We start from the raw sequence: 21,945 nt of genomic DNA, 5'->3' as shown, positions 1-21,945 counted from the left end.
TGGTTGGGGGAGCTTGTGTCGGTGTTCTGGTGGGTGGAGCTGGATTTCTGCTCTCTTGAGTGTAATGGAGTGACCAGTATTAATTTTTGAGATGTCTATGGATTTGGTGTGCCTCTGGGCAGCCTGTATATTGATGCTCAGGTCTATGTTCCTGCGTTGCTGGAGAATTTGCGTGGTATGTCTTGCTCTGGAACTTATTATCTCTTGGGTGGAGCTTGGTTTCAGTGAATTTATGGAGGCTATTGGATGGTCTCTTATTAATTAATGTTTCCCCTGGCTTTCAGTCTTATTCTTGCAGTAGCCTCAAGACTTCTCCTTCCATACAGCCTCAATAATAAAACTTTTAGGTTAATGGTGAAAAGATTCTCCACAGTGAGGGATACCCAGAAAGGTTCACTGAGTTACATGGAGAGATGAGGTGGGGGGGGTGGGTTGTAGTGACCAGGAGGGGAAGAGGGGAATTCAAATGTGGAGAGAGCAATCTAGCCAGTAAGCACTTCCCTCTGTGCTTTCCACAGTTTGGAACCCTCAGAGTGATTCACAGAGATACATAGAGAGGGGGGAGGAAGGTAACAGAGGTGAGCATGAGTAGAAAGGGAGGAATTAAGAGGGGAGAGAGAGATCTGGGCAGTATCCTGTTCCTGAAGTGTTCTCCGGTACCCAGAACACCCTCAGAGATTCACAGAATTGGGTTGAGAAGAGAAGGAGGAGGGTGGGAGATAGAGGTTCCCTGGGGGAGAAGAAAGAGCATCAATAGGGGGACAGAGTGATCAGGCCAGTGATCACACTCCTGAGTAAAAATGGGTCCTAAAGATTGGGTTCTTAAATGTACAAAGTTGATATCAAATATGTAAAACACAGATTAAAAATCTAGAGTAGAGGTTAGACTCTTATAAAACTTACAATCTAAAAAAAAAAAAAAGAAAAAAGGGAACAGTGTAAAAAAAAAAAAACAGTAAAACAGTAAAAAAAGAAACAGTAAAAAAATGTAGAACAGGAAAAAAACATTAAAAAAAAAAACCACAAAAGGTATAAGATATATGTATGTAGTTTGCTTCAAAAATAGGGTTTTTTTTTTTTTTTTGCAAGTTAATAGTGGGTTATGAAAATGAAACTTAAAGGTGTAATAGAGGACTTGAAGAAAAAGGAAAGAAGAGAAAAAAAAATTTTTTTAATTAAAAAAAAATTAAAAAAAAATTAAAAAAAATAATAATAGTAAAAAATATATATATCCCGGACTTTCTCTGGAGCTGTTGTGAGCAGTGTGGGATCTGCTCAGTTTTAGATAGATCCTTATTCCTGCTTATACTTTTCAAGATCTGTAGGTCCTTTTTAATGCAGTCGGTATTAGCTACAGGGATCTTAATCTGTTGGCCTGTCCCTTCCAAAGCACTTCCCTCTGTTTATTTGGCTTCTGTTTGGAGATCTCTTCAGTATCTAATTTCCGCCCTGCATCAAAGCGGTGGAGGTGATCTCTTTAGGTTCGCTTGTTCAATCGTGCTGTGGGGAGGAAGGAACACTGCAATTCTGGCGTGTGTGTGGTAAGCTCGCAGTGTCTCGGCCGCACTGGGTTCGCCCCCGCTCACGGCGTGTGTGCTTTCCCCGTCTACCCTGCTCAGGCTTCAGGTTACTCGGCCGGGGAGCGGGCCCTGAGCTGCGTGCACTTCCCAGGACTAAGCCGCTCAGGTTCAGGCTCCCGGTTACTCCACAAAGGCGCAGACTCGATTTTGCCCGCGGCTTGTGCCGTTCCCGGTCGGAGCTGCCCAGGCGGCCAGGAGTTTGGCGAGGGCGCTGTCCCCTGTTGGGGCGGTGCGGCTTATCACCTCCCTGGTCCCCGCCTCGGTTTACGGGCGCGCCCGGCTCCGGTGTGCTTTGTGTCGGTTCTGGGGAGCTGGTCTCTAGCTGCGACCCTCCCGGCTGCTGTCGACCCTCCGGGATCTCAGGCAGTCTTTGCTTAAAAAACTGGGAGCCTGTTTGCAGTTTGGTAGGGGGTGCCCTCTCTGGAGCCGAGTTTGCCCCTTTCCGGCTCTGGCGGGCCCCGCCTGCCCGCTGTGTCCGGCGGGGGATGGCGCAGTCCGCAGCCGGCTAGCTCTCCTCTGGTATCGCTCAGTCCTTTGTTCTGTGAGCGGGTCGGCAGTGCCTTAGAGTTGGGCTTTTCGCGGGATAGTTCTCTCTCTCGCTGTCCCACAGTTTAGGTTACTATCTCACGTTAGCTCCCTCAGATTGCCCTCGGGGCACTCGGGCCCGGTCTTTACCCTAGGCAATGCCGCCCGCTCCTCTCCGTTCAGCCCCCACTTGCTGGTGGCGGATGATGCGAGCGTCTGGGGTTCTTTGCTGGGAGTTGCTTTAGGCACGTAATCTGTCGATTTTATTTATTTTTCCTCCCAGTTACGTTGCCCTCCGAGATAAAAAATCCTCCCCCACACCCGCCGGTGAGAGGGTTTCCTGGTGCTTGGAAATTCCTCCTCTTTTACGACTCCCTCCCCGGGACGGGTCTCCGTCCCTAACTCTTTTGTCTCTCTTTTTATCTTTTATAATTTCTCCTACCTCTTTTGAAGATAATGCGCAGTTTTTGTGAAAGCCTGACGTCCTCAGCCAGCCTTCAGAAGTAGTTTTGTGAAGTTTGGTCAGCGTTCAGATGTTCTTTCGATAAATTTGTGGAGGAGAGAGTGGTCTCCCCGTCCTATTCCTCCGCCATCTTCTGCTCTCCTCCTATCTGGGGGATTTATAGCCCAGTTGACAGCCTCTCAGAGAGTGGTGAGGAACCGCTCCAAACAGGTCGGTAGGAGATCTGTTTATAAGGAATTTTTGCAAAAGGGGTCCACGCGATCACATGCACCCGTCATTGCAAGGTTCATGTTGGTTATGTTGCATGGACATCTGCATTAAAGACTGTAGTGCTTTTCTAAGTAAAAAGTGCAGTTTTGGCAGAAATGTGAACAGATATGCTTTTTGTAAAAAACATAGTGTATGAAAACTTTAATCCTGTGAAGTGTAATATGAAAATAATAATATATTCTTGATACATGTGCAAAATTTGAAACAACCACCTTTAAAAACAGCTTTCATGAGCCTGGGTAATTTCCTACAAATTGGGTGTCATTTTAGTTCCTATTTCATAGGACTCGGGTGAGGGTTACTTGAGCTCGTCCATGTCCAGTGCTCAGCACCACACCTGACAGAAGGAAAGTGCCCAGGAAACCAACCATGACACAGACATTTCAGTGACCACAGAATTGCATTGGAGAGGGATCCAGGTTTAGTTTTCTTGCCTCCAGCACAATAGCTTCCTGCGGATCCTTCAGTGTAAAGGAATCCAGGACATTTCAGCGGCCCCACGTGGCCAGTGGCTACCGCACTGGACGCCGCAGATACAGAGCATTTCCGTGGTCACTAAAGGATCTGTGTCAGGATTGGCTTAGACCGCTTGTGCTGTGCTGAGCGCTCAGCCGTGTCCAACTCTTTGCGACCCCATGGACTGTAGCCCGCCAGGCTCCTCTGTCTATGGAATTTTCCAGGCAAGAATACTGGAGTGGGTTGCCATTTCCTTCCCCAGGGATCTTCCTGATCCAGGGATGGAACCCGTGACTCCTGCGTCTCCTGCACTGCAGACAGTTTCTTCACCAACGAGCCACCAGGGAAACCCTGTAGGTCTCTTAGATTATCAGAATGATCCCACACTGTAGCCCCAGAAAGTGAGGCTGTGGGCTTGCTGCTGGGAGAGCCTGAAGGAGCACAGTCTCATGGAGCATCTCATCGGTGGATCTTGGGGACTCTTGGGTCCACGCAGGGCCCTCTGGGCACTTTGAGTCTCACGGTGGCCAGTGCCCTGCCCACAGGACACCTCCTCTGCCTGGGCCAGATTAACCAGTCGGCGACTGCTGATGATAGATAAATGGTAATATGTCCTGAGAGCTTCTGCCTGTCCCACATGGTGCTGAGCACTTTACGGAGATGCTCTCATGGACCTGTCACCAGAGCCCTGTGAAATACGAGCTAATATGATCCCCAATTTATTGGAGAGAAACACACGGCTCAGAGGAGCTTTTTAAAAACACTACCATTTTAAATTTTCTGCCAAATTCCGCACTATGTGCCTGTTTGTGTATTACATTCTTTCAATTCATAGGATTCAAATGTTCATAAAATAGTTCTTTCTTTAAAGCATTTTATCTGTTCACTTTTCTTCACAAACTGTCCTTTTGCCAGAGAGCAGCTTGGTTTTATGTACTGCAGGGGCTGGTACAGAAAATTCTCCAGGTCAGAGGTGGGCAGACTATGACCATCCAGCCCAGAGCCTGTTTGTGTAAATGAGGGCATGTTGACACAGCCACACTCATCCGTAGGCACCGTCTGGGATGCTTTTGGGCAAAAGAGGGGCAGCTGCGACACAGGCCTGATGGCCCAGGATTCCAAAATACCTGCCACACACCCTGGCCAAAAAAGGTGACTGGCCCCAAAATGATTGGAGGCCAAACTGAAATCAATATGGCTGAGGGTGTGAGAATGGTTAGAAAAAGGAGGGAAACTCTTGAACTACCGTGACCCTGAGGCACACTGTAAAAGATATTTTGTGTTTGAGTCCAATACACATGCTATTAACACATACGTGTGTTTCTACCTGTGTGGAATTTCTTCACACTCTAAGCACAAGTTTAGGACTACTACTCCCTCTTACTGAGTTATTACAAATCCTAAAGGATGATGCTCTGATAGTGCTGCACTCAATATGCCAGCAAATTTGGGAAGCTCAGCAGTGGCCTCAGGACTGGAAAAGGTCAGTTTCCATTCCAATCCCAAAGAAAGGCAAAGTCAAAGAGTGTTCAAACTACCACACAATCGCACTCAACTCACACACTAGCAAAGTAATGCTCAAAATTCTCCAAGCTAGGCTTCAGCACTACATGAACTGAGAACTTCCGCATGTTCAAGCTGGATTCCGAAAAGGCAGAGGAAGCAGAGATCAAATTGCTGACATCTGTTGGATCATAGAAAAAGCAAGAGAACTCCAGAAAATATGTACTTCTGCTTCATTGACTATGCTAAAGCCTTTGACTGTGGGGATCACAACAAACTGTGGAAAAGTCTTCAGGAGATGGGAATACCAGACTATCTGACCTGCCTCCTGAGAAATCTGGAGTGTGTGTGTGTGTGTGTGCGTGTGTGTGTTTAGGACTGCCTGTGAGGAGTGTGCTCAGTTCTGAGAAGCAGGCCTGCCCACCTGAGTGGTAGGGGTTTCTGAATTTCCCTGGACTTGTCTGCAGGTGTGTTTGTGTCATGAAGCCCTGGTTTCCACAGTCTGCATGTGAAAATGTGTATCACTAACAATTTTCGGTGTGTGTAACTAGTCGACTGTTCCCACTTCTGCACCTGGCTTTTGCACACTTAATGTGTGAGAGTCTGCGGTGGGTCAAAGGATTCTTTAAAAGCCTTAAAGGAAGAGGTTTGACTCTACATTACCAGAGTGTTCTGAGTTTGTGTGTGTATGTAATTATACTTAATTTTCATGTTTAATCATTTAGAGTCCTCGTTTTCATGAGGGGAAAGCTGACAACACTGGAGGTTAAATAACCCCTGAATCAGGAGCTGCAGGTAGAATACAGGGCACCTGTTTAAATATGAATGTCATATAAATAATGAATTATCTTCTGGTAGAGTTCAGTTCAGTTGCTCAGTCGTGTCCGATCTTTGCGACCCCATGAATCGCAGCACGCCAGGCCTCCCTGTCCATCACCAACTCCAAGAGTCTACCCAAACCCATGTCCATCAAGTCGGTGATGCCATCCAGCCATCTCATCCTCCGTCATCCCTTTCTCCTCCTGCCCTCAATCCTTCCCAGCATCAGGGTCTTTTCCAGTGAGTCAAATCTTCACATGAGGTGGCCAAATATTGGCGTTTCAGCTTCAACACCAGTCCTTGCAATGAACACCCAGGACTGATCTCCTTTAGGATGGACTGGTTGGATCTTCTTGCAGGCCAAGGGACTCTCAAGAGTCTTCTCCAACACCACAGTTCAGAAGCATCAATTCTTCGACACTCAGGTTTCTTCACCATCCAACTCTCATATCCATACATGACTTCTGGGAAAACCATAGCCTTGACTAGATGGACCTTTGTTGGCAAAGTAATGTCTCTGCTTTTAAATAGGCTATCTCGGTTGGTCATAACTTTCCTTCCAAGGAGTAAGCATCTTTTAATTTCATGGCTGAAGGCACCATCTGCAGTGATTTTGGAACCCAGAAAAATAGTCTTGGCACTGTTTATACCGTTTCCCCATCTATTTCCCATGAAGTGATGGGACCAGATGCCATGATCTTAGTTTTTGGAATGTTAAGTTTTAGGCCAGCATTTTCACTCTCCTCTTTCACTTTCATCAAGAGGCTCTTTTGTTCTTCTTCGCTTTCTGCCATAAGGGTGGTGTCATCTGCATATCTGAGCTTATTGATATTTCTCCCAGCAATCTTGATTCCAGCTTGTGTTTCTTCTAGCCCAGCATTTCTCATGATAGACTCTGCATATAAGTTAAATAAGCAGGGTGACAATAAACAGCCTTGACGTACTCCTTTGCCTATATGGAACCAGTCTGTTGTTCCGTGTCCAATTCTAGCTGTGGCTTCCTGACCTGCATACAGATTTCTCAAGAGACAGGTCAGATGGTCTGGTATTTCCATCTCTTTAAGAATTTCCCAGTTTATTATGATCCACACAGTCAAAGGCTTTGGCATAATCAATAAAGCAGAGGTAGAAGGTTTTTTGGAACTCTCTTGCTTGTTCAGTGATCCAGCGGATATTGGCAATTTGATCTCTGGTTCCTCTGCCTTTTCTAAAACCAGCTTGAACATCTGGAAGTTCATGGTTCACGTATTGCTGAAGCCTGGCTTGGAGAATTTTGAGCATTATTTTACTAATCTGTGAGATGAGTGCATTTGTGTGATAGTTTGAGCATTCTTTGGCATTGCCTTTCTTGGGAATGGAATGAAAAGTGTACTTTTCCAGTCCTGTGGCCACTGCTGAGTTTTCCAGATTTGCTGGCATATTGAGTGTAGCACTTTCACATCATCTTTCAGGATTTGAAATAGCTCAACTGGAATTCCATCATCTCATCATCTCCACTAGCTTTGTTCGTGGTGATGCTTTCTAAGGCCCACTTGACTCCACATTCCAGGATGTCTGGCTCTAGGTGAGTGATCACACCATGGTGATTATCTGGGCCGTGAAGATCTTTTTTATGCAGTCCTTCTGTACATTCTTGCCACTGCTCCAACTATATCGTGGGACCTGCATATATACTTAGACATCATCCAGCCAAATAAATTTAAAAATATTAGTTTTTAGTAGACATGACCCATGTAGTGTTTGAATATGACGTGTACTAAAAAAAAAAAAAAAAAAAAAGATCTGTGTGTCTGAAACTGAAATCTCAGTGTGCTGTGTCTTTCTTGTTCCTGTTGTTAAATTTTGAGCTCTCTCAGCTAGTGACTAGCAGGCTGGAATCCCCCGCAGTACTCACCCTCATACAGGCTGGCACACGTCCTGCCCAAGTTTATGCTTGGGGAGAGGTGAGGACCCCACACTGCGCCTGTGCCGAGCACCCTCCCCAGGGCTGTACTGGGGGGTCTGGGATCTGGTCTCTCCCCTTCACCACAGTCCTGAGGACAGGACAGATGCCCCCTGTACCTGGACGGCCCCGAGGACAGGGAGGGACAGGCCTGTCTGAAACCCTTGGTCAGGCTGCCTGGTAGCCCTTTGACGGAGCTCAAAGACACCCCTGGGAATGCTCCTTGAGTGCACTTACTGTGTGCCTACTGTATGCCAGACTCCTGAGGTCCTTTTGATACCCAGTTAGCCGAGTTGCAGCTTCCCGGTCCCAGCACTCGGTGTCACAGGTTTTCTAGTTTTAGATGGGGGTAAACCCCAGGTACCATGAGCCCTGCCCTTGTCCTTGCCAGGCACCATGACAATCGCTCACCCCAGATCACAATCTCAGCACTGGAAGGAACCAGCAGACAGGCATTGTCAACATGTCCCCTTGGATATTGGGGACCTGGAGACGTGGGGAGGGGATGGAGCTGTCTGAGTCCACCTGACCTCTGAGTCCAGACCCAGGCCCCCTGGCTCCGCCGCCCAGGCAATGACTGCTCTCTCTCCTGTCTGCAGGCAGGGCCTGCCACGTCATGATGCTGCCTCTGAGCACCATCGAGGACAAGGAGACCAAGGAGGCGCAGATCAAGCCTCCAGAGAAAGGAGGTGAGACACACGTGGGGTGGAAAGTATAGGCCGTTGGGAGTGGGGAGGGTCTAGGGCAAGGGTGATGAGGAGGGGTTGACCCTGGAGACTGGACCAGTCCCAAGTGTCTCCTCGTGTCTCCTCCTGGGGTGGGGGGCCCTGAGGACACCCAGGATGGAAGTCACTGACATCACCTCATGTCAGTGTGTCTGTCACTCCTCTGCTCAGAGTCTGCAGCCTGCAGCAGCTGTCCTCACCTCTCTGTGCCTCAGTTTCCTCATCTCTAAAGCGGGACAATGATAGTATCCATCTCAGAGAGTCATCATGAACGATCAGTTAAGCTAATACATGTAAAATAGGAGAGTGCCTGGACGTGGCAAGTACTCAGCACATGTTAGTGTCTGTCACTGGCTTCATGATAAACATACTGAATGTCTCAAGTATGGCAGCTTCAATAAACCCAACTGCTGTCTCTCTCAAGACTGTGGGCTGTGTGTGAAACTCCCAGGGCTGGGGCAGTGCAGCTTGGTGCAGTTGGGCAGCCAGGGTCCTTTGACCTCGGTGCTCTGTGCCACGTGGCTGGAGAGGGCTCACCCTCCCACATACACCCAGTCCATATTCGGGGCAAGGTGGGGGATGAGGAGAGGGGAAGACACGCTTCAGTCCTTCAAAGGGCGACTCCTACAAGAAGCCCGGATCACTGTTCCTCACTTGGCCAGAGCAGGTCACGTGGCGACAGCTAGTTGCAAGGGATGCTGGGAACTGTAGTCCTTAGCCATCCAGTAGCTTCTGTTACTATAGCAAAGGAGAATGAATAATGTGTCCACCTCTGACTGGGGGTGTTACGTTAATTTGTCCCCAGCACGTGTTGTGATGAACACATGAGTGAATAAATGTATTCTTCAATTCTGTATTTCTCCTCCATGGGCCAGAATCTCCTCTCCTCTGTTTTTTTATGCAGATAATTAGAATGAGGACGTTTTCTTGGGTATTGACCATGCAGTAGGCACCAACCCAGTGTCTTTACACATGTCGATCCCCTTAATGCTCACGACCACGTGGCCAATTCTGTTATTCTGTCTCTTTCTGAGATAAGAGAACAGAGGCACAGAGTTCCTGTCGCTTGCTTCAGGTCACACAGATCATAAGGAGCCAAGCCAGGATTCAAATCCAAGGAGGCTGACTCTAGAGACTGTGCCAACAGGACTTAGCAGTTAAACAACAACAACAAGCCTCTGTATCAGACTCCTTTGGTGGCAAGCAACAGAAACCCTGATTCAGGGCCTTTGCACTGGCTGTTTCCTCCCCCTGCAGTGCCCTTCCCCCAGGGTTTTTCTGTTGTTGATTCAATCAGCATCTTTTCCAGTTCTTCCTTGCATGCAGGTATTGTTGACTTCACCGCTTATGAGATATTTATGACAGTTCTTTGGTGCTGGCTGACTCTAAGATTATCACCAGTTTCCAGCCCTCTGTTACTTAGGAAAGCACCCACTCATTTCTGAGAAGTCAAATGATCACCCATGATCTTCAGCACTTCAACAATTTAGAAGATTATAGAGCGAGTTTTCTCTTTAAGATAATACATGCATTTCACAAGAATCCCAAGTCATAACAAGGTGTATTCATTAAAACAAACAAACAAAAAGCCTCTCTCTCTTTCTCTACCTTCTACTTTTGAAGTTTTAATTTTGTGGATATTTATAATCTATTCATCTTGAGAAATTTCTTTCAAAATTTTGCCTTGAAAGACCAGATTCCAGGGGTACAAGCACATATCCTTCCGACTAATTAAAGGAAAAGCAGGAGAGTCAGTGAGGTGGTGAAACCCCTGGAACTCTTGTGCATTGTTATGGAAGTGTGAATTGGTGCTGCTCTTTAGAAAAGTAAACTGGTGGCTGGCATAACTGCACATATGCATGTCCAACCCCAACAACCCCGTTCTTGGGTATATTCCCAGTAGAAATGTGTATTAAGCTAACAGAGGGTGTGTACGAAGATGTTTCACGACACCTCTCACACTGTTGGTGGGAATATAAACTGGTGCCGTCACTCTAGAGAACAGTGTGGAGGTTCCTTACAAACTAAAAATAAAGCTATCGTATGAGCCAGCAATCCCACTCCCAGGCATGTACCTGAAGAAAACTCTACTAGGAAAAGACCCATTCATCCCTATGTTCAGAGCAGCACTGTTTACAACAGCCAAGACATGGAAGAAACCTCAGGGTCCATCAGCAGACGAACGGATGAAGAAGATGTGGTACATATACACAATGGAGTATCACTAAGCCATCAAAAAGAATGAAATTATTCCATTTGCAGCAACACGGATAGACCTAGAGATTATCATACCGAGTGAAGACAGGCAGAGAAACACAAACAACTTATGATATAACTTATAGATGGAAATTCATACAAATGGACTTAGGAAACAGAAACAGACTCGCAGACATAGGAAACACACTTATACTTACTGAAAGGGAAAGGGGTTGGGGAAGGGATAAATTAGGCCTTTGGGATTAGCAGATACAAACTGCTATATACAAAAATACATAAGGTCCTGCTGCATAGTCCAGGGAGCTCTATCTGATATCCTGTAATGAAAACCAATCTGAAAAATCATACATATTTCTATCCGAATCACTTTGCTGTGCACCAGAAACTAATACAACATTGTCGTGAATCCACTATACTTCTATAAAACAAACCAAAAATTAACTCATGTATATACACGTGCTGTCGCTTCGGTAGTGTCTGTTCTTTGCGACTCTATGGACTGCAGCCTACCAGTATATATAGGCTTCCCTCATGTCTCAGACAGCAAAGAATCTGCCTGCAAAACTATAGATTAACTCATATATATAGACTCAGTACAGTTCAGGCCAGTTGCTCAGTCATGTCCAACTCTTCACGAACCCACGGACTGCAGCACACCAGGCCTCCCTGTCCACCACCAACTCCCAGAGTTGACTCAAAGTCACATCCATCCAGTTGGTGATGCCATCCAACCATGTCATCCTCTGTCGTCCCGTTCTCCTCCCACCTTCAATCTTTCCCAGCATCAGGGTCTTTTCAAATGAGTCAGTTCTTCACATCAGGTGGCCAAAGTATAGGAGTTCTAGCTTCAGCATCGATGTTTCCAATGAATCATATGTATGTGTGTGTCTGGGTATATATATATATATGTGTGTGTGTGTGTAAACTTTACATATATACCTGCATATGTATAAAGAATGTTCCTGACAGGTCCATTCATAACAGGCCCAAAGTGCCAGGTACCCAAATACCTACAGCATTTCTCAGGTTTTGTGCTGGGACTCCATTTGATTAAGTTCTGAGGAGAGTCTATCCTGAAGGGTAAGGACCATCTTCAATAAACAGGCCAGGTGGGGTGTGTTACTACAAGTGTGTGCCCATTCCAAAAGACTGTCGCTTGCCACCATCTTGGGGGTTTCGCGAGTGGGCCATTGTGAGCACAAGTGAGTGTGTGGGTGTTTGGGAGAGGGGTCCACGCAAGCCTGGGTGTCACTGTGCATTTGGTGAGTCTGCAGGGCGGGACCTCAGCCCCTGGGCCTCCCCGCCCTAACCCCGGGCGTCCAGGCCCTTGTGTCTGTGCAACTCAGGAGTAGAACACAGTTCTTCCCTGGCAAGGCCACGTCCCATTTCCTGGAAGCCCTTGGCCCCGGCGGGTCCAGGTGTGGGAGTGGAGGGGAGGGACAGGTGTTGGGTACCAGGGGGAACCCCCCGCCACGGAGTCAGGGATGCCGGGACGCTAGGCTCACAGAGGGGGTGTGAGGGCAGAATTTCCAGTCCTCAGACCCTGATGACAACAACTTATTGCAGACAGTTTTAAGCGCTCGATCTGAGCACCCGTGTGGACTCGGGGTGCGCGGGGGGTCTTGAGCCGCTCCTTCCGCGCTTTTTCCCTGGTGGCTCCCAGGCCCGTTTGGAGGACCCCCGCCCCACGCGGGACGCCCCGGTCCAGCACTGCGGCCAAGCCCCACCCCACCCCGACTCCGTGCCCCTGGGCACCCGTGCCAAGTCACAGCCGGGTTGGGGGCAGCGGGGGGCAGTCCCGCGCCGCGGCTCTGAAGGGTAGGGGACCGTGCTCAGGGCTGGGGGGCCGAGGGGACCGGGGATGCAGGGGGAGGCGCTTGCAGGCGCAGAGCGAAGGCGAGGGTGCGCCCTGGGAGCGCGTCTGCGGTTGCGGGGTGGTCTCGAGGGGGCGCGGCCCGGCAGCCTGGGAGGGGCCGGCCGGCTGGGCGGGCGCGCGGGAAGGCCCGCGTCTCTCGGCCGGTCTGGCGCGCCGGCCGCCTGGGCTCCGGCGGAGGCCTGCTGCCACCTAGCGGCGGGAGGCGGGGGCCGGGCCCGCGGCGGCCGGCGCGGAGGGGCCCTCGCGGCTGTTTTCCCGGCCAGCGGGCAGCGCGGGCTTCAGGGCCGGGGCCACAGCAGGGACTCGGAGAACCCGCGCAGCGGGTGGTGGACGAGGTCTTCCACCCCTCATCCCTAAGAACAATACAATTGCCGTGTAGTCGCTCAGTCGTGTGCCACTCTGTGCGACCCCCGTGGACTGCAGCCCCCCGGCTCCTCTGCCCAGGGGCTCCTCCAGGCAGGCACACTGGAGCGGGTGGCCATGCCCTCCTCCGGGGGATCTTCCCCACCCGGGAACCAAGCCCGCGTCTCCTGCATTAGCCAGCAGGTTCTTGAGCCCCGTGCCACAGGCGAAGCCTGAGTGACACGGACTCAGGAAGAAGTTTTCACTTTTGCAACTAGGTATGAAAGAAGCAGAGGCGGCTCTGACATCCCCCAGGGCGTCGCTGCGGGGGTGGGCGCAGCGCCACACTGTTTCTGTTCCCAAGCCGGGAGGGGGCAGCAAAGGGATTGGCGGCGAAGGAACTGCGGCTGGATTCTAACTCCCGCTGGAGATGTTCCAGGTGCAGTCACCCAAAGCGGGACCCTGAATCCTTGAGCTGAACCCCCTGAGGAGCAGAAAACAGGGTGGCAGGGGAAGCAGAGCGGGTGCAGAACCTACGTCAGGCGTCAGCTGCCACGTGTGTATTTTTAAACAGGGACTAGGGACTCCTGGTTTCAGCAATGCCATCCGCTTCACGGTGGTGTTCAGTGTGGGGTTTCAAGTCACCTAGAGGCACAGCCTCCTGAGATGAATGCGAAGTCACGACTGGGGAAATCCTCGAGGGCCTTCGGAAACGATGTCGCCCTGCTTTCCGGAGGAATGAGGCCCGAGGGGGAGATGAGGGCCTGGGCTCACATGCTCGCAGGTCTCCCTCCTGCAGGACCTGCTGGTCTCCTCTCCCCAGGGAGTCCGGGGAGGGACTCCTTTCACCAGCCTCCTGGCAGTCTGGGTTTGGTGTGCCCAAGGGAGGGAAAAAGGAACTCATGTTTGCCACCTCTGGGCCAGGTATCAAAATGGCCTTTCTGAGAATGGATTCACGTTATCTGTCTGACTGAGGCCCTTCGCTGTACACCTGAAGCTGATCCGCAGCACAGACCTGAGCAACAGTCCCCAGCCTCCCCAGCCAGCCAATCTCTCCCCAGGGAGAGATTCTTGAATGTCTCAGCCACCAGGGAAGCCCGTAAGTCAGGTATGTAGACTACAAATCCTGGCCCCTCTTTGAGGCACTCACCTCTGGGTGCTTCCCTGTGTCTCACACTAGACAAAACACATGCTAATAAATCTTTGTTGATTTGGCTCTCATTCACCTGTCTTGCCTCAGTTCCTTTCACAGAAGTTGGGGTCTATCTACCTAACTTATTTGGGGGAGGGCAGAACACTCCCCTCTCTCTAGACACCAGACAAGTTTTCTGCGGATTCCCAGGCTGCCAACACTTCTGATCAGTTGGCTACAAGCTTGGGATTCCCCCATTCCCTCAAGTTCTGCTATTCACTAGAGGAGCTCACGGAATTCAGAGAAGTGCCGTGCTCACAATGTAATAGTATATATATGAATATATAGATTAATAGCAATTTTTATTCATTTGGCTGCGCCCGGTCGAAGTGGCAGAAGGCAAACTCTCAGTGGCAGCACGTGGGATCTAGTTCCCTGAGCAGGGATGGAACCCGGGCCCCCTGCACTGGGAGCGGGGAGGCCCCATCTCGGGGCCACCAGAGAAGTCGCTGCGATGCTCCAATGCAGAGATGCACTGCACTTTGTGGTCCTCGGGGCGCCTCCTCTTCCTGCACCTCCAGGAGTGTCTCCAGGGAGGCTCATTCAAGCATTGAGGGTCCCGAGTCTCTCTTAGTGTTTCATTATGGGGGTCCCGGGTCTTTGTTAGCGTTTCATTATGGAGGCTTGGTTGATTGAATCGTTTGCGACATGACTGAATTCCATCTCCTGTGCCGCCTTCTCCTTACCGGAGGTCAGGGTGCTGTTTATCGGCCGCTCAACAGGCTCGGGAGGAGTCGCACAGGACTGGGCAACTTCACTTTCACTTTTCACTTTCATACACTGGAGAAGGAAATGGCAACTCACTCCAGTGTTCTTGCCTGGAGAATCCCAGGGACGGCGGAGCCTGGTGGGCTGCCGTCTATGGGCTCGCACAGAGTCAGACACAACTGAAGCGACTTAGCAGCAGCAGCAACATTCTCAATCCCTAGGCTCTCGGCCCTTCAGATGTGGTGTGTGTTTGTGTATTTGCTCGGGCTCATACATGTTCAAAGATATGCACTAGACAATCACACTGTACAGAAGCATATGCTGCACAGCGCTCTGCCCACTGGGTCTCAGCTGGGAGTGGTTGTCTGTCCCCGGAGGGTGCCTGGCAGCATTTGATCACAGTTTCAGGACAGGGGATCCGTGGGTAAGAGGCGGAAGACGCTGTTTCCAGCAGCCTGGGATGCCCAGGCCGGCCCCCTAGTCACCCAGGCCCCCGTGAACATCGCTCTGTGCTTAAGGAGGCCTCCAGTAGACTGAGTGGGATGCGTTCTACAATTCACTTGAACATTCAGCTTTTCTATGGATTTGGGTATTTATTAGATCTTCAGTTCAGCTCGGTTGCTCGGTCATGTCCGAGTCTTTGCCACCCCCAGGCATGTCAGGCCTCCCTGTCCACCACCAGCGGCCAGAGTTTACTCAGACTCATGTGCCTTGAGTCAGTAATGCCATCCAACAGTCGCATCCCCTCTAATCCCCTTCTCCTCCTGCCTTCAATCTTTCCCAGCATCAGAGTCTTTTCCAATGAGTCAGGTCCTCACATCAGGTGGCCACAGTACTGGAGCTTCAGCTTCAGCAGCAACATTCCCCATGCATATTATATATTTATATATACATATCTCTCTCTATATATATAGATATATAGATGTATGCATATAAACTTTATATACATACCTGCATATGTAGAAAGCATGTTCCTAACAGGTCCATTCGTAATAGTCCCAAAGGGCCAGCTACCCAGATGTCTAGAGCATTTCTCAGCTTTGGGGCCGGGAATCCTCTGGATGAAGGTCTGACCAGAGTCCGTCCTTAAGGGTAAGGCCCGTCCTTCACACACAGGCCAGGCAGGGTGTGTTTCGGCAAGTGCGTGCCCATTGCAAAAGACTGTCGCTTGCCACCATCTTGGGGGTTTTGCGAGTGGGCCATTGTGAGCACGAGTGAGTGTGTGGGTGTTTGGGAGAGGGGTCGGCGCGAGCCTGGGTGTCACTGTGCATTTGGGGAGTCTGCAGGGTGGGACCTCAGCCCCCGGGCCTCCCCGCCCCACCCCCGGGCGTCCAGGCCCTTGTGTCTCTGCAGCTCGGCGGTAGAACACGGTTCTTCCCTGGCAAGCCCACGGCCCGGCTCCTGGAAGCCCTGGGCCCCGGGCGGGGACCAGGTGGGTTAGGGGAGGGGAGGGAGGGTCGGGTGTTGGGTACCAGGGGGAACCCCCCCGCCAGGGAGTCAGGGATGCCAGGACGCTAGGCTCACAGAGGGGGTGTGAGGCCAGAATTTCCAGTCCTCCGACCCTGATGACAACAAACTTGTTGCAGGCAGTTTTAAGCGCTCGATCTGAGCACCCGTGTGGACTCGGGGCGCGCGGGGGGTCTTGAGCCGCTCCTTCCGCGCTTTTGCCCTGGTGGCTCCCAGGCACGTTTGGAGGACCCCCGCCCCACGCGGGACGCCCCGGTCCAGCACTGCGCCAAGCCCCACCCCACCCCGACTCCGTGCCCCTGGGCACCCGTGCCAAGTCACAGCCGGGTTGGGGGCAGCGGGGGACAGTCCCGCGCCGCGGCTCTGAAGGGTAGGGGACCGTGCTCAGGGCTGGGGGGCCGAGAGGACCGGGGATGCAGGGGGAGGCGCTTGCAGGCGCAGAGCGAAAGCGAGGGGGCGCCCTGGGAGCGCGTCTGCGGGTGCGGGGTGGTCTCGAGGGGGCGCGGCCCGGCAGCCTGGGAGGGGCCGGCCGGCTGGGCGGGCGCGCGGTAAGGCCCGCCTCTCTCGGCCGGTCTGGCGCGCCGGCCGCCTGGGCTCCGGCGGAGGCCTGCTGCCACCTAGCGGCGGGAGGCGGGGGCCGGGCCCGCGGCGGCCGGCGCGGAGGGGCCCTCGCGGCTGTGTTTTCCCGGCCAGCGGGCAGCGCGGGCTTCAGGGCCGGGGCCACAGCAGGGACTCGGAGACCCCGCGCAGCGGGTGGTGGACGAGGTCTTGCGCCCCTCATCCCCTAAGAACAATACAATTGCCGTGTAGTCGCTCAGTCGTGTGCCACTCTGTGCGACCCCCGTGGACTGCAGCCCCCCAGGCTCCTCTGCCCAGGGGCTCCTCCAGGCAGGCACACTGGAGCGGGTGGCCATGCCCTCCTCCGAGGGATCTTCCCCACCCGGGAACCAAGCCCGCGTCTCCTGCATTAGCCAGCAGGGTCTTGAGCCCTGTGCCACAGGCGAAGCCTGAGTGACACGGACTCAGGAAGAAGTTTTCACTTTTGCAACTAGGTATGAAAGAAGCAGAGGCGGCTCTGACATCCCCCAGGGCGTCGCAGCGGGGGTGGGCGCAGCGCCACTCTGTTTCTGTTCCCAAGCCGGGAGGGGGCAGCAAAGGGATTGGCGGGGAAGGAACTGCGGCTGGATTCTAACTCCTGCTGGAGATGTTCCAGGTGCAGTCACCCAAAGCGGGACCCTGAATCCTTGAGCTGAACCCCCTGAAGAGCAGAAAACAGGGTGGCGGGGGAAGCAGAGCGGGTGCAAAACCTACGTCAGGCGTCAGCTGCCACGTGTGTATTTTTAAACAGGGACTAGGGACTCCTGGTTTCAGCAATGCCATCCGCTTCACGGTGGTGTTCAGTGCAGGGTTTCAAGTCACCTAGAGGCACAGCCTCCTGAGATGAATGCGAAGTCACGACTGGGGAAATCCTCGAGGGCGTTTGGAAATGATGTCGCTCTGCTTTCGGGAGGAATGAGGCCCGAGGGGGAGATGAGGGCCTGGGCTCACATGCTCGCAGGTCTCCCTCCTGCAGGACCTGCTGGTCTCCTCTCCCCAGGGAGTCCGGGGAGGGACTCCTTTCACCAGCCTCCTGGCAGTCTGGGTTTGGTGTGCCCAAGGGAGGGAAAAAGGAACTCATGTTTGCCACCTCTGGGCCAGGTATCAAAATGGCCTGAGAATGGATTCACGTTATCTGTCTGACTGAGGCCCTTCGCTGTACACCTGAAGCTGATCTGCAGCACAGACCTGAGCAACAGTCCCCAGCCTCCCCAGCCAGCCAATCTCTCCCCAGGGAGAGATTCTTGAATGTCTCAGCCACCAGGGAAGCCCGTAAGTCAGGTACGTAGACTGCAAATCCTGGCCCCTCTTTGGGGCACTCACCTCTGGGAGCTTCCCTGTGTCTCACACTAGACAAAACACATGCTAATAAATCTTTGTTGATTTGGCTCTCAGTCACCTGTCTTGGCTCAGTTTCTTTCACAGAAGTTGGGGTCTATATACCTAACTTATTTGGGGGAGGGCAGAACAGTCCCCTCTCTCTAGACACCAGACAAGACACCAAGGCAGAGAGAGAGAGATCTTCCTTTTCGTAAAATTGAAATTATTTTTAATGAGTCAAGTACTGCTCTCAAATGAACAATAGCAATCGTTTTAAAAAAAGGAAAACGAGTTTGTGCAATCAGTAAAAAAGAAAAAAAGCACAGATACAACAGTAAATTGGGCAAAAGGCCTAGATTATACTCAGAGAAGTTTAAAAGCATACAGGGGCAGGAGGGAATTGACGAGGTAGCAAGAATCACTTTTTTGGCTCATCAAACAGGCAAACATTTTCTTGGTTTAAGTAACAAATATCCAATGCTGGTAATGTTGTTCAAATGCTTATTTATACCAGGTGTGGGAAAGCCATTTCTTTGCAAATATGAACTGCTCAGTCTGTCTGAAATGGAGTGTTATGCTGAGAAAGCCTGTGGGCCAGTCTTCAGGTTCTGGGCCAGCGTGACTGATTAGCTATACACATCCCTGCCCACCCGTCTCCTGCCCTGCCTGTAGCTGGTGGCTGTGAGTGCTGCCCCTCAGGAAACAAATTCTGCACCATCTTTTGAGAACCACAGAAATACTTTTCCTGTCTCATCTGGTAATACCACTTTTTGGAAATCTATCTTCAGAGAGCAACTACAAATACAATGCTTTATTATCTGTTTATCGAACCTTTATATCACTGTCATTTTTAAATTGTCATTACAAATTAGTGAGAAAGAACTCCAATCTGTAATTATACGAAAAATGTTTACTCAGAAAAATTATTTTAAGTACAGTGAATACTCAAATAGGCTAAGGTGTGGTTGTATCTGATGTATGGCTGTGGTCTAGAATTCTGTGGTTTAGCAACTGTCACTAAGAGAACTTTAAGAACACCCCCTGAGTGCCTACTATGTACCAGGCACTGTTAGGCTCTGTTGCACAGACGAGCGCCAGGCCTTTCATGAGTTCCAAGGAGAGACACTGTTACCGCATTTCCTGAGAAAGGGAGGTTAATCAGCTTCTGAGGAGGGGCCTGGCTCTGCCTTCACGTCGGCCTGGCTCCAAAGCCCACATTCTCCCTGCCCTGCCAAGGGGCTCCTCATCAAGTGAACACAAGCATGGTCCTGGGTGTGTGCTCTGATGAGAGCACCCCAGAGGGGAGTTTATTAGCCTGTTGCGCTTCTTAAATTTTATTTAATATGCTTAATACTGTTTAATGAGGAAAGTAAACCTAACACAACTGGTCAAATGAGGGTGTGAACAAACTACTTTATCTGTGGATTTTTCCAGGCCTGAAAACAGGCCTCTTCCTCCCTAAGCAGGGTTAAGAGTGCAAATTCTTCACAGAGAAAGTGAGTATAGGGGAGAGTTGAGTAGTTCACTTGCTCCCAAGAGAAAAAAAACAGTGTACACATCTTTTTGACCTTGAGGAGAGAAGGTGAGGGATGCCTCCAAAGCCTTCAAGATACTGATACCTTTTGGCCCAGAAGGTCTATTGCTGGGAACTTCTCCTTGGGGAACACAACCACATGCAAAGACATCAGAGCAAGTTGCTGATGGAAATTCCAAGACTCAGGAGGTAATGGGGAAGCAGCACACATGTACCAGATAAGTTTCAGGTGTACAACACAGGGAGTGAGCATTCTTACACATTCAGCAACAATCACCACAATCAGCACAGTTACCATCTGCCACCACAAAGCTGTCACAACAGTACTGACTATATTCCCTATTTGTACATCACATTCCTGTGACTTATTTTATAGCTGGAAGTTTGTACTTCTTAATCCCCTCACTTTTCCGGTCTATCCCCCCATCCTCATATAATACAGTATGTTAATTATAACTAAATAAAAAAAAAATAAAAGGATCGCAATAGAATAAAAAAAGAGATAAAGAACAGTAACCCCATTTTCCAAACCTAGAAGTCTAGTGAAATAAATTAGGCCACATCTATGCAACCAAGTATGAGGTAGTCCTGAAAGATGAAACTGGGGGATACATTTAGGAATGTGGGAAGATGTTCATGATATATTACAAGAAAAATTGCCACCTTTAAAATAGTATGTATTTTCTTTAAAAATCTATAGAAACCTATACACAGGGAAAAATGTCTGAACAGTGTATACCTCTTCTGGCAGCAAGTATATCTAAGACAGGGAAATACAAATATTAAAAAAAAAAAACAAATCCTCAAAGATGATAGTATTTTCTAATTGTCTTCAACAGATATGTATTACTTGCATAATCAAAACAAAGCTTAAAACATGAGTGTTTCTACATTAAAAAACACAGCCTGAGTATAAGAGCAGTGCTCACACTGTCTGATGTATCAGGAATTTGCTGGGAAAAGCCACAAATAGCATTATCTTTGGGGGCCCACTAGAATAGCAGCAAGAAAAGCAGCAAGGTGAAAGATAACAGGCTGAGGTTGCTGCCACCACAGGCAGCTAGAGTTCAGCTTGAAAAGGATGGAGGCAGTGGCTTGTGCATATTTCATAAATTCCAACTAGTCCAGGGATGACCGGCAGAGTTAACTATCCATGTTGTCACCGCTGCCATCTGTGGTATGAAAGCAGCATCGGAACAGAGTCAAGTCTGATGCTCCCTGGCTTTCTAGAGTTAAGGTCTCTTAAGAAGCCTTGGCCCAGGGCCCTCGACAAATGTTCCACAGCAGACCCCCTCGAGGAGTCTCCATCACCTCTTAATCCAAATATCTAAAGACCAGGATGCAGTAATGGGGAGAGGCATGTAAAGAAAAGTCTAGAAGAGGTGGTGAAGAAGGAACATGCAGCTGGATCATGAAGAGTCCACGGATGGTGAAAACTCTGAAACCTTCCTGCCTGTGAATGGTGCAGTGGCTTGGAGAATGACTTCAAGAGCCTAGACCTTTGGCAGGGCAAAAAACTTGACCGGGATATGATATAAAGTACACAAAACCACCTACGAGGTATTCCTGCCAAAGCAGCTGAAGACGAATCAAACTAAATTCTCCAGAGTTTAGCACTAACTTCCATTTACAGAAAATACAGGGAGAGAGGGACAAGGATACCACAGGAAGCAAACAGACACATTTACAAGGGGGGACATTCCACAGGACAACTGACCTAGTTTCTTCCAGGACTACTGGCTTAATCACACAAAGCTTTAAAAAAATGAGAGCTAGAATGATGGCTGACATGGCTGGAGGGACGGGGAAATGGGGAGTTCTTGTTCCATGGATACAGAATTTGAGTTTTTCAAGATGAAAAGTCCTGAGTATCTACTGCACAATAATGTGGCTCTACTTAACACTACTGACCACTTAAAAATATCTGAGATGGTTAATTTTATGTCTTGTGTTTATCAGAATTAAAAATAAATTAAAAAATGAGGGCTTCTAAATTTAAACAGTTAAACCTTAATATAAGTAATATAAAAGTTGTTAGCTATACTAGGAATTGGGTGGAGAGAGGGGGGAAATATATTTCTACATTATTCTTGGGGTCACACAAGGTATTAAAAAAAGTGAGAAGAGATTGCTTTAGATTAAGAGAAACTTGAAATCAGACAACCAAATGCAATCAATAGAGCACATTTGGATCCAGGTTCAAACAAGCCAGCTATAAAAGCACATCTCGGCAATGACTAGGAAAATCTGATTACGGTCTGGGTAAGACCCTTTGTTTGAGTTGATTTAAAATTTTCCTTCTTAGGTAGATATACTGAAGTTTAAAGAACAGAGATGACACAATTGAAAGAAAGTGTGTTAAGCTAATAATAATTGAGGTAGTATGGAGATTTAGCAAAAATGGTGAAA

This window comes from Giraffa tippelskirchi, chromosome Y (assembly GCF_054371585.1).
Source record: "Giraffa tippelskirchi isolate mGirTip1 chromosome Y, T2T-mGirTip1v1.2.pri, whole genome shotgun sequence".
NCBI classification, from domain to species: Eukaryota; Metazoa; Chordata; class Mammalia; order Artiodactyla; family Giraffidae; genus Giraffa; species Giraffa tippelskirchi.
This window is presented reverse-complemented; position numbering follows the sequence as displayed.